Source organism: Xenopus tropicalis, chromosome 9 (assembly GCF_000004195.4).
Source record: "Xenopus tropicalis strain Nigerian chromosome 9, UCB_Xtro_10.0, whole genome shotgun sequence".
In the NCBI taxonomy this organism is placed as follows: Eukaryota; Metazoa; Chordata; class Amphibia; order Anura; family Pipidae; genus Xenopus; species Xenopus tropicalis.
In genome coordinates, this window is record NC_030685.2 from 64,772,309 (window position 1) to 64,783,164 (window position 10,856).

Genomic DNA, 10,856 nt, shown 5'->3' on the forward strand with positions numbered 1-10,856 from the left:
AGCCTGTGCTGTCAACAGAGAGGAGGGTTGGGGGTGGGCCTAGCTGGTGGCCTGTGACTAGTTTATCTTCAATCTTTAGACAGTCACAAGCCACCACGGTACCCTCTGTTGTCACCTCAATCTACACCAACACTATTAGAATAACCTTATTAATAACAGCTTAAGGATGATAAAATAGTTTTTTATAAAAGCAAAAAAAGCCCCTGATAAAAATAGGTTTATTATAATAAGCTTATTAACTTTAAAAACCAGGTTTGTGCTGTTATCAGAGGGGAGGGTTGGGGGCGGGCATAGTTGGTGGCCTGTGACTGCCTAATCTTTGGCCAGTCACAGGCCATTATGGTTCCCCTCTGTTGACACCTCAACCTACATCTAACAATATTAGAACTACTCTGTTGCCAATATGTTAAGGATGCTAAAATAGTATTTATACCAGCAAAACAAGCCCTTGATAATAGTAGGAAGCTTATTAACTTTACCAACCAGAAACATAAATAGTGACATTCAAATGGTAAATGCATATTATATTATTTAAGGGTTGCATTTAATTGCAACAATTCAATAAAAAACATAATAATATGTTTTAATTTATTTTCCTAACATTAGATAGGTATTATAAGGTATTTAATATGTTTGTTTAAAGTAACCAAGCACAAAAATAGAAGTTGTATAAGGCTCACAATATAATGCGCCCAGTGTTGGTGCTGATACGCCAAACCTTCCGCAAGGCAAAATATATAAAAACAGGGTTAGGCTTTCACAAGGACCCTCTCAGGCTAGTAAGTGAAGACAAATTTATTATCAAAATGTCCACAAAAAAGTCTAATGTTTCTATGAACAAGTGCACACAGCAGGAAACACATCAGGATATTTTTGGAAAGATTTTTTTTTTCCTTTTACTTCTCTTACTGGCCTGAAGAGATCCCAAATGCCTACCCCCTTCTTTTTAAATCAGCCAAAATCCTTATTTCTAACCAATATAGGGTCCTTTCAAATGTATTAGAAATACATTTCCATAACATTTAGAAAGAAAGTAACGATGCCCCTCACCCTACCATTGGTCCAGAATATTAGAATAGATCAAACATAAGAAAAACCTACCTGATATTTCCCTATGAGAACATTAAACATGTGGCAATGGATACAAATAGTAATTCATCACTCTAGGTTGATTCCCAGTGTTTCATTGCCATGATCTGTGATATCACTAGAGGGAAGGGAGAGGGGTGGGCATAGCTAGTGGACTGTGACGGTTATTTTTTACCCATCACAGCCCACTAGTGGCATCCCTCTGGTGATATCACAAGTCAAAAGACTTTACTTTTAACTAATTTTTCTGATCAGTTTGTAATTTCTAACTTTTGAGCTAAAATGAATCTTAGCAAATGCTCAGGTAGGCCCATAATAACGTGATAGCAGTTCTATAATATTTTTAAACCTAAACAATTTACACACTAAAAAATAGTACGTAAAAATAAAAACACAATATTACTGGCCCGAAGAGATCCCAAATGCCTACCCCCTTCTTCTTAATTTAGCCAAAATCCTTATTTCCAAGCAATATAAAGGGTCCTTAAACATCTTAAACATGTGGCAATGGATACAAATAGTAATTCATGACTCTAGGTTAATTCCCAGTGTTTCATTGCCATGATCTGTGATATCACTAGAGGGAAGGGAAAGGGGTGGGCATAGCTAGTGGACAGTGACTGTCATTTTTTGCCCATCACAGCCCACTAGTGGCATCCCTCTGGTGATATCACAAGTCAAAAGACTTTACTTTTAACTCCTTTTTCTGATCAGTTTGTCATTTCTAACTTTTTAGCTAAAATGAATCTTAGCAAATGCTCAGGTAGGCCCATAATAACGTGATAGCAGTTCTAGAATATTTTTAAACCTAAACAATTTACACACTAAAAAAAATTACGTAAAAATAAAAAACACAGTATTACTGGCCTGAAGAGATCCCAAATGCCTACCCCCTTCTTTTTAAATCAGCCAAAATCCTTATTTCTAACCAATATAGGGTCCTTTCAAATGTATTAGAAATACATTTCCATAACATTTAGAAAGAAAGTAACGATGCCCCTCACCCTACCATTGGTCCAGAATATTAGAATAAATCAAACATAAGAAAAACCTGCCTGATAATTCCCTATGAGAACATTAAACATGTGGCAATGGATACAAATTGTAATTCATCACTCTAGGTTGATTCCCAGTGTTTCATTGCCATGATCTGTGATATCACTAGAGGGAAGGGAAAGGGGTGGGCATAGCTAGTGGACAGTGACTGTCATTTTTTGCCCATCACAGCCCACTAGTGGCATCCCTCTGGTGATATCACAAGTCAAAAGACTTTACTTTTGACTCATCTTTCTGATCAGTTTTTCATTTCTAACTTTTTAGCTAAAATGAATCTTAGCAAATGCTCAGGTAGGCCCATAATAATGTGAAAGCAGTTCTATAATATTTTTAAACCTAAACAATTTACACACTAAAAAATAGTACGTAAAAATAAAAACACAGTATTACTGGCCTGAAGAGATCCCAAATGCCTACCCCCTTCTTTTTAATTCAGCCAAAATCCTTATTTCTAACCAATATAGGGTCCTTTCAAATGTATTAGAAATACATTTCCATAACATTTAGAAAGAAAGTAACGATGCCCCTCACCCTACCATTGGTCCAGAATATTAGAATAAATCAAACATAAGAAAAACCTGCCTGATAATTCCCTATGAGAACATTAAACATGTGGCAATGGATACAAATAGTAATTCATCACTCTAGGTTGATTCCCAGTGTTTCATTGCCATGATCTGTGATATCACTAGAGGGAAGGGAAAGGGGTGGGCATAGCTAGTGGACTGTGACTGTCATTTTTTGCCCATCACAGCCCACTAGTGGCATCCCTCTGGTGATATCACAAGTCAAAACACTTTACTTTTAACTAATTTTTCTGATCAGTTTGTAATTTCTAACTTTTGAGCTAAAATGAATCTTAGCAAATGCTCAGGTAGGCCCATAATAACGTGATAGCAGTTCTATAATATTTTTAAACCTAAACAATTTACACACTAAAAAAAGTACGTAAAAATAAAAACACAATATTACTGGCCTGAAGAGATCCCAAATGCCTACCCCCTTCTTCTTAATTTAGCCAAAATCCTTATTTCCAAGCAATATAAAGGGTCCTTAAACATCTTAAACATGTGACAATGGATACAAATAGTAATTCATGACTCTAGGTTAATTCCCAGTGTTTCATTGCCATGATCTGTGATATCACTAGAGGGAAGGGAAAGGGGTGGGCATAGCTAGTGGACAGTGACTGTCATTTTTTGCCCATCACAGCCCACTAGTGGCATCCCTCTGGTGATATCACAAGTCAAAACACTTTACTTTTAACTCCTTTTTCTGATCAGTTTGTCATTTCTAACTTTTTAGCTAAAATGAATCTTAGCAAATGCTCAGGTAGGCCCATAATAACGTGATAGCAGTTCTAGAATATTTTTAAACCTAAACAATTTACACACTAAAAAAAATTACGTAAAAATAAAAAACACAGTATTACTGGCCTGAAGAGATCCCAAATGCCTACCCCCTTCTTTTTAAATCAGCCAAAATCCTTATTTCCAACCAATATAAAGGGTCCTTTCAAATTTTTTTAGAAATACATTTCCATAACATTTAGAAAGAAAGTAACGATGCCCCTCACCCTACCATTGGTCCAGAAAATTAGAATAAATCAAACATAAGAAAAACCTGCCTGATAATTCCCTATGAGAACATTAAACATGTGGCAATGGATACAAATTGTAATTCATCACTCTAGGTTGATTCCCAGTGTTTCATTGCCATGATCTGTGATATCACTAGAGGGAAGGGAGAGGGGTGGGCATAGCTAGTGGACTGTGACTGTCATTTTTTGCCCATCACAGCCCATTAGTGGCATCCCTCTGGTGATATCACAAGTCAAAAGACTTTACTTTTAACTCATCTTTCTGATCAGTTTTTCATTTCTAACTTTTGAGCTAAAATGAATCTTAGCAAATGCTCAGGTAGGCCCATAATAACATGATAGCAGTTCTATAATATTTTTAAACCTAAACAATTTACACACTAAAAAATAGTACGTAAAAATAAAAACACAGTATTACTGGCCTGAAGAGATCCCAAATGCCTACCCCTTTCTTCTTAATTTAGCCAAAATCCTTATTTCCAAGCAATATAAAGGGTCCTTAAACATCTTAAACATGTGGCAATGGATACAAATAGTAATTCATAACTCTAGGTTAATTCCCAGTGTTTCATTGCCATGATCTGTGATATCACTAGAGGGAAGGGAGAGGGGTGGGCATAGCTAGTGGACTGTGACTGTCATTTTTTGCCCATCACAGCCCATTAGTGGCATCCCTCTGGTGATATCACAAGTCAAAAGACTTTACTTTTAACTCATCTTTCTGATCAGTTTTTCATTTCTAACTTTTGAGCTAAAATGAATCTTAGCAAATGCTCAGGTATAGCTAGTTGCCTGTGTTTGGTCAACTTTTAAAATCTATGACTAGGGATGGGCAAAATAATTCGCTGTACGACCATAAAATTCACTGCATGTCGCTTCCTTTGACGTGGGCGTGCTTTCTCTGACGCGCGTGTCGCCCATCCCTAGCTTAGACCAATCACAAGCCCCCTCGAGTGATATCACAAACTAAAACATCAGATATTGTATATTAACAATATATAATCAATCAGGTTGAATTGTTAGCTTCCAAGAACAAATCAGAAAACCAGTACCTGTATTATTGCAGCAAATGGGTGATCCCGTGAACTTTATTCCAAGGTGCTTTACAAATGATCGAACATTTCAGGACCAACGTGGCCTTTCCTCAATGATTTTTAACTTCCACAAATGCTCCTGGTATTAAAAACACATCAATTGAATCAACCAAACCCATAATAATACAGATTCATAAACACCAGATACAGGCATAACAATGTAAATAGAAAATGGATTTATTTGAGAGAGTGTAGGTAATCAGATATGTATATAAACACTTGTACAAACAGTTACTGTTTCTTAGTCAACAGTCAGGCCTTGGAGTTGAAATGAAACCAGAACTAAGATAAAAAATAAAATATTTCTGTAACATGGGGAATATACTTCTCTGTTGCTTGCTGGAGCTGTTCCCTGGTCACCCAGCTACACCTGCAAATGTGAGATAAATGTATGATTATGTATATACAGGACACTTCACTTCCTTGTGCGTAGACTTATTTAAGAAATATATGTCTCCATTGGTTGCTGGAATCTTTTTCTGGTCCCCTATGAATGTGAGATAATCATATGATTAGTAAAATGAAGACTTATAATTACCATTCTCTCACTCATCACATACAAATTGTTTCCACCACTGCTCTGCCCCCTGTACTGAAAGTGAGCTCCCAGTGCGGCCGGCCATGCTGAGGCACAGAGAGTACTCACTCACTAGCTCTGTTAGCTTGCACCTCTGGTGGGAGGGACCATTTTTATGTGATAGATGCCCTTTTACTATATATATGCTATATGATAAAATAATATACATGCCAGCTTGTTAACTCTTTTGCCCTCTCTGCTTCTCACTACATATTACCCCCTAAATGCCCTCAATTTTCCTGTCACTCTCTAACCTAGGTGATCCATGGCAACTGGCTTTACATATAAACACTCTGACTTCATGTTTCCCCTTTAATCTGTGTATATATACATTTATGTACAAACACCTGCATGTCTTGTAGTATCTGTTGTTTCAAATCAATAAAAATAAACTTAATATTGGTAAACCTCAAAATGGTTTGTTTGTGTTTTTATTTATTCCACTAAATACAATGCTTGGGACCTGGAGTTTCCAAGATAAGGGGGTTTTCTGTCATTTGGATCACCATGCCATTAGTCTTCTAGACCAGATAACAGCAGAACCCCAGAAAACATCCTGCAGAACACAAAAAGATAGGTGACAGTGGCAGCGTAAATCTGCAATACTTTAAGACTTGGCACTGCTAGCCTCAATACGTAACTTAGAAACATTAGTGTTTTAAGGGGTTTTTTTTGGAATGACAATATTCCTATTAGTTTTCCAAAAGGCACCATCTAAGCCTTGAAGGGAGTAATATCTCCCTTTCTTTCCTAGAAGATGCCATTCTTCATGGTGAATTTTTCTCCGAAATTGATTTTACATGGAGACATGGCAGTGTTACATACAGTTCCTGGATTTCTACTTAAAGTTTTGTTCAGGTTTCACAGAAACTGGTCCAGACAAGGAAAAGCTAACTCCCTGGAACCAGTCAGAGTGATTTTCATCTATCTTTAGGTCCTGACTCACTCTTAGTTTCATGGTAGGACATCATAAAGGTACCAGAGCAGCGGCGCAATTTCGCGCAAATCGGCGAAAAAGCCTCGCGAGGCAACTTCGGCGTGTGCCATCCCACCGGCGACTTACATTTTCGCCGGTGGTATGGAAGGTGAAGGCAACTCGGGGGGATTAGTCGCCCGCGAACAGGGAGTTTTGTCGCGGGCGACTAATCTCCCCATGTGCCAGAGCCCTTAGGTGACCTTTTCTATGGATCTGACACAATGTCACTGCCCCGGTGTACATGCCCAAATGGTTAGACACACTGCCATATCAAATCTGGGCATGTGTGACAAGCTTTAGAGTCTGAACTATTTCCATGCTTACCCCTCTATGTAAGGTCCTACAGAAGAAAGAGATTAAAATAAAAGAGAAACAATAAATATTAGGAACTTCTTTGCAACTACAATGCATTTAGGAAAGAAGGATATCACTGGCCGTTGATGAGGAAAACAAAAGGCTTCTTGTTATAAGTTCCAAACTTATTTTTATGCATGCACAAAGGAAAACAGTTTATCATTTACACATGTGTCAAACTGGCGGGGTTGGCACATTCGCCATCATTCAAGAGAGACAGAGAGAGCTGGCGGGAGAAACAGGAGTTCTGGCGCTTACTTGATTTTTTGGTTGGCACAGGTACACGGGGCACTATGGCTGTTGGCACAGGTACACGGGGCACTATGGCTGCTGGCACAGGTACACGGGGCAATATGGCTGCTAGCACAGGTACACGGGGCAATATTGCTGCTGGCATAGGTACACGGGGCAATATGGCTGCTAGCACAGGTACACGGGGCAATATGGCTGCTAGCACAGGTACACGGGGCAATATGGCTGCTAGCACAGGTACACGGGGCAATATGGCTGCTGGCATAGGTACACGGGGCAATATGGCTGCTGGCACAGGTACACGGGGCAATATGGCTGCTAGCACAGGTACACGGGGCAATATGGCTGCTAGCACAGGTACACGGGGCAATATGGCTGCTGGCACAGGTACACGGGGCAATATGGCTGCTGGCACAGGTACACGGGGCAATATGGCTGCTGGCACAGGTACATGGGGGTAATATGATGGGTGCTGGCACAGGTACATGGGGCAATAATATGGCTGCTGGCACAGGTACATGGGGATAATATGGTGGCTACTGGCACAGGTGAAGAGGCTGGAGGAGTGTTTAAACTAGACAAGGGGGGGTTGGTAAGCTAGATTCTTATGGGAGAGCTAGTGTAGATGGGGCAGTGGGACCAGTAAAGGGTTGTGGGGGAGGAGTGAGGGGGGCATATAGTTTATCAGATAAGGAGCTTCCATTGTTACAAGGGAAACAGACTAATTTTCACCTTAGCTCTAACTGTCCTTTAGCTAATGTAAGCTGTAGAGGAAGAAGTAGTAATCTCCGCTGCATGCTGGCTAATGCGCGTAGCTTGTCGGGAAAAATAGGGGAGCTGCAGGCTATTGCATGTATTGAAAATTATGACTTAATTGGTATCACTGAGACCTGGTGGGATGAAAAATGCGACTGGGCTGTGAATTTAAATGGGTATACGCTTTTTAGGAGGGACAGAGGGATTAAAAAGGGTGGAGGGGTTTGTCTTTATGTAAAGTCAGATTTAAAGCCATGTAATAAAGACATTACAAATGAAAACGTTGAATCTCTTTGGGTAGAAATTTCAGTAGGGCTGAAGGTCACAAAGAAAATGATCATTGGTGTATGCTATAAACCACCCCGTATAGATGAGGGGGATGAGGCCCAGCTACTTTTGCAAATGGAGGAGGCTTCAAAATTGGGTCAAGTTGTTATTATGGGGGACTTTAATTATCCGGACATTGACTGGAGTAATGGGGTGGCTAAGTCAGAAAAAGCTAGTAGGTTTGTAAATATGCTAAATGACAACTTTTTATTTCAGGTGGTTCAAGAACCTACTCGGAATGAGTCTATTTTGGACCTGGTAATATCTAATAATACTGAACTTATCTCTAACATTTGTGTGGGTGAGCATTTGGGGAACAGTGATCACAACATGGTCTCCTTTGAGATAATGCTGCAGAGACAGCTCTATAAGGGAGTAACTAAAACGCTCAATTTTAGACGTGCAGACTTTGCCAGTTTAAGGGCATCTCTGCAATGTGTCAACTGGGAAAGGCTTTTCATGGGGTTAGACACAGAAGGAAAATGGAACATCTTTAAAACATTGCTTTGCAGGTATACACAACAGTATATTCCCCTTGTAAGCAAGGAGAGGCATCGCAAAGCAAAACCTTTATGGCTGAATAAAAGAGTTAAGGTCGAGGTTGGTAATAAAAAACGTGCTTTTAAAGCATTCAAGTTAGCTGGGACAGCGGAAACTTTCATCAGGTACAAGGAAGCAAATAAAGCATGCAAAAAAGCTCTCAAGCAAGCTAAAATAGAGATGGAAAGGGATATTGCAGCTAGGAGTAAAAAGAATCCAAAATTATTTTTTAATTATGTGAATAGTAAAAAAATGAAGCAAGAAGGGGTGGGAACCTTATTATCACGGGGGGGTACGTTGGTTGATGAGAACGGGGAAAAAGCTGAAATTTTGAACTCTTATTTTTCATCTGTCTATACATCTGAGGAGCCAGCTAATGAAGGCTTCCCTTTTAATATACCCAGTGCTAGTAATTTAGCTACTGGCGCATGGGTCACTCAGGAGGAAATTCAAAAGAGACTTGAACATGTAAAGGTAAACAAAGGTCCAGGACCGGATGGGATTCATCCCAGGGTATTAAATGAGCTGAGCGCTGTGATTGCCAAGCCTCTTCACATAATGTTTCAGGATTCGTTGAGGTTTGGCATGGTGCCGAGAGACTGGCGGATTGCTAATGTGGTGCCGTTATTTAAAAAGGGATCTCGTTCTCAGCCTGAAAACTATAGGCCTGTTAGTCTGACATCAGTAGTAGGAAAGCTTCTGGAAGGGGTAATAAGGGATAGGATAGTTGAATACATTGCAGTTCACAATACTATTAGTTTGTGCCAGCATGGTTTTATGCGTAACAGATCTTGCCAGACTAATTTAGTTGCCTTTTATGAGGAGGTGAGCAGGAACCTTGATGCTGGAATGGCAGTTGATGTCATCTACTTGGACTTTGCTAAAGCGTTTGATACAGTACCTCACAGAAGGTTAATGATCAAATTAAGGAATATTGGCCTAGAACATAATATTTGTAATTGGATAGAGAACTGACTGAAGGATAGAGTACAAAGAGTGGTTGTAAATGGAACATTTTCTAATTGGACCAGTGTGGTTAGTGGAGTACCGCAGGGGTCAGTCCTTGGGCCTTTGCTTTTTAACTTGTTTATTAATGACCTGGAGGTGGGCATAGACAGTACTGTTTCTATTTTTGCTGATGACACTAAATTGTGCAAAACTATAAGTTCCATGCAGGATGCTGCTGCTTTGCAGAGCGATTTGACAAAATTAGATAACTGGGCAGCAAACTGGAAAATGAGGTTCAATGTTGATAAGTGCAAAGTTATGCACTTTGGTAGGAATAATATAAACGCAAACTATCTACTGAATGGTAGTGTGTTGGGGGTTTCCTTAATGGAGAAGGATCTAGGGGTTTTTGTTGATAACAAGTTGTCTAATGCCAGGCAGTGTCATTCTGTGGCTACTACAGCAAATAAAGTGCTGTCTTGTATAAAAAAGGGCATTGACTCAAGGGATGAGAACATAATTTTGCCCCTTTATAGGTCCCTGGTAAGGCCTCACCTTGAGTATGCAGTGCAGTTTTGGGCTCCAGTCCTTAAGAAGGATATTAATGAGATGGAGAGAGTGCAGAGACGTGCAACTAAACTGGTAAAGGGGATGGAAGATTTAAGCTATGAGGTTAGACTGTCGAGGTTGGGGTTGTTTTCTCTGGAAAAGAGGCGCTTGCGAGGGGACATGATTACTCTGTACAAGTACATTAGAGGGGATTATAGGCAGTTGGGGGATGTTCTTTTTTCCCATAAAAACAATCAGCGCACCAGAGATCACCCCTATAGATTAGAGGAACAGAGCTTCCATTTGAAGCAGCGTAGGTGGTTTTTCACGGTGAGGGCAGTGAGGCTGTGGAATGCCCTTCCTAGTGATGTGGTAATGGCAGATTCTGTTAATGCCTTTAAGAGGGGCCTGGATGAGTTTTTGAACAAGCAGAATATCCAAGGCTATTGTGATACTAATATCTACAGTTAGTATTACTGGTTGTATATATATAGTTTATGTATGTGAGTGTATAGATTGGTTAGTATAGGTTGTGTGCTGGGTTTACTCGGATGGGTTGAACTTGATGGACAATGGTCTTTTTTCAACCCTATGTAACTATGTAACTATGTAACATGGGGGTAATATGGTGGCTGCTGGCACAGGTACATGGGGGTAATATGGTGGCTGCTGGCACAGGTACATGGGGCAATAATATGGCTGCTGGCACAGGTACATGGGGGTAATATGGTGGCTGCT